General features: G+C 76.8%; 1 non-coding gene and 1 pseudogene across 1 annotated transcript; both read right to left on the reverse strand.

Moving 5' to 3' along the window:
- Positions 1-247, reverse strand: part of LOC141577322 (28S ribosomal RNA) — a 5,082-nt pseudogene extending 4,835 nt beyond the window's left edge.
- A 1,182-nt stretch (positions 248-1,429) lies between these two features.
- LOC141577283 (5.8S ribosomal RNA) lies at positions 1,430-1,582 on the reverse strand. Its single transcript, XR_012506180.1, has one exon. It is a non-coding gene; the product is annotated as a 5.8S ribosomal RNA (ribosomal RNA).
- Between the last annotated feature and the right edge of the window lie 918 nt (positions 1,583-2,500).

The following is a 2,500-nucleotide window of genomic DNA, read 5'->3' on the forward strand; positions in this document are numbered from 1 at the left end:
GGCCGCTACCGGCCTCACACCGTCCACGGGCTGGGCCTCGATCAGAAGGACTTGGGCCCCCCACGAGCGGCGCCGGGGAGCGGGGCTTCCGTACGCCACATGTCCCGCGCCCCACCGCGGGGCGGGGATTCGGCGCTGGGCTCTTCCCTGTTCACTCGCCGTTACTGAGGGAATCCTGGTTAGTTTCTTTTCCTCCGCTGACTAATATGCTTAAATTCAGCGGGTCGCCACGTCTGATCGGAGGTCGCGGCTCGGAGGGGACGGAGAAGGTGCCCGCGAAGCGGGAGAGGGCGGGACGGCGGGAGAGGGGCCGCGCGCGAGGCGCGGAACCGCGGTCGACCGCCCGGTCCCCCTCCCCCTCAACCGACCCACCCACCCACCCACCCACGCCCGAACACGGGGTTCGGGCGGGAGGGCGGAAGGAAGGGCGGAAGGAAGAAGGGAGGCGGACGGGACGGGGACGGGAGCACGAGCCGGCGACGTGGCACGGGACGGGCGGGCGGCGAGAGGGGAAGCCGCGCGCGCGCGCGACGCCGGGCCCAGGCCGGAGGCGTCGTCGTGCCGGGGAGGAGGGTAGAGGGGGGCGGCGGCGGCAGCCGCCGGTCGGTCGGTCGTGAGGCGGGCGGGTCCGAAGAAGCCCGGCGGCCGCCCCGCGGCGACCGTCAGGGCCCCTTGCCCCACCACGCGACGCCAACCGCACCGGCGAGCGCCGCTCCGCTCCGCTCCGCTCCCACCCGTCCTCCGCACGGCCACGAGACGCCCACGACGGGCGACGGACGCGCGGCGGCGGCGCCCCCGAAGAACGCCGCCCCGGGGGCCCAGGGGCACGAAGCGCGGCCGCGGACGCAGCCCGGGGGAAAGCGCGCAGCGGCGGGCGACGCCGCGGCGTCCCGCGGGTCGCCGCCGGGGCACGCATCCCCGGGGCGCGGCCGCGCGCGCGCCTCGGCCACGGCGAGGAGCCGCCCGTCCCGACGGGGCGAGGCGGGGGCCGCGGTGGCGCGACGGGAGGGTGGGGGCGGCGCGGCGCGGAGGCCCTAACCGCCCCCACCCACCCCGGCACCACCGCGACGCACCCGGGCACGCGCCCCGGAGAACGCTTGCGGCGCGAGGAGGGGCTCCCGGTGGGAACGCGGCGGCCGCGGCCGCGGCCGCGGCCTCGGCCACGCGCGAGCTCCCCCCTCCCCGTTTTCTCCCTTCCCTTTCGCGGGCGGCACCTCCCGGGCCTCGACGCCGCCTGCCGCCGCCGCCGCCCGCCCCCGCGCCCTCCCGGGCGCGGGGGCGGGACCGGCCGGAGGAGGGACAGACGGCGCGACGGCAGAGGCGCCGTGTCTGCACTTAGGGGGACGGAGGGCACCGCGGCCCTGCGAGGAAACCCCCAGCCGCGCGACCCCGCGGGCACACACCCGGGGGGGCGCGATTGATCGTCAAGCGACGCTCAGACAGGCGTAGCCCCGGGAGGAACCCGGGGCCGCAAGTGCGTTCGAAGTGTCGATGATCAATGTGTCCTGCAATTCACATTAATTCTCGCAGCTAGCTGCGTTCTTCATCGACGCACGAGCCGAGTGATCCACCGCTAAGAGTCGTACGAGAAGTTTCTTCTGCCTTCGGTTCTGTGGCACGGCACGTCTCCCGCCCCCACCCACCCCGGGAGGGTGAGGGGGGGTCGCCTCGGGCCGGCCGAGTCAGAGAGAAATCAGACCGGAGGGTCGGGAAGGTTTCACAACGGGGCGCAGCCGGCACCGACACCGCGCGTGCCGGCTCGGACACCCCACAGGCGCCCGGGGGTTCCCGCCTCCCGCGGGGACGCGCCACCACGCGGCCACCGGCCGTCCGACGGGCCCGCCGGGTGAGGCCCCACCCGACGGACACGGCGGCGGCGGCGGCGGCGGTCAGCGACGTGGCGCGGCGCCCCGGCCCGGTGGAGGCGGAGTCCGTGGGACGAGGGACGGACCTCCCACGTCCCCACGGGCCCGACCGCCCCGACCCCAAGGCGGACGGGCGACTCCCCCGAGGGTCTTTAAACCTCCGCGCCGGGACGCGCTAGGTACCTGGAGAGGGCGAGGCGGGCGAGGCGGGGACGGCACGGACCCCCCCCACCAGCCCCAACCGCCGGCCACCGCGCCCCGACGCCGACCACCACACCCCGGCCACGGCCGGGGGTCCTCGCCGCCGCGGGCCCTCGACACGGGGCCACACCGGGCACCGGCCGGCCACCGCCCACGCCACCGGGTCCCACACGCCAACGCGTGCCGACGGCATCCTAAGCCCACTCCCCACGAGGCCGGGCGGAGAGGGCCCTCCCCCCGCGTCCCGACGACAGACCACCCTCCTTCCCACCTCCACATCCCCAACCCCCCAAGGCCCGGCAGGACCCCCAACCCGCACACGCGTTCCCGGGGTCCCCCTTCTCGCCACGGGGGACGAGGGGAGCCCACGACGGGACGCGGGCCACAAGCGGGCAGGGCGCCTCGGGCGCGTGGGGCGGGAACCGGGAGGCGAG

Source organism: Camelus bactrianus, chromosome 3, assembly GCF_048773025.1.
Source record: "Camelus bactrianus isolate YW-2024 breed Bactrian camel chromosome 3, ASM4877302v1, whole genome shotgun sequence".
NCBI lineage: Eukaryota > Metazoa > Chordata > Mammalia > Artiodactyla > Camelidae > Camelus > Camelus bactrianus.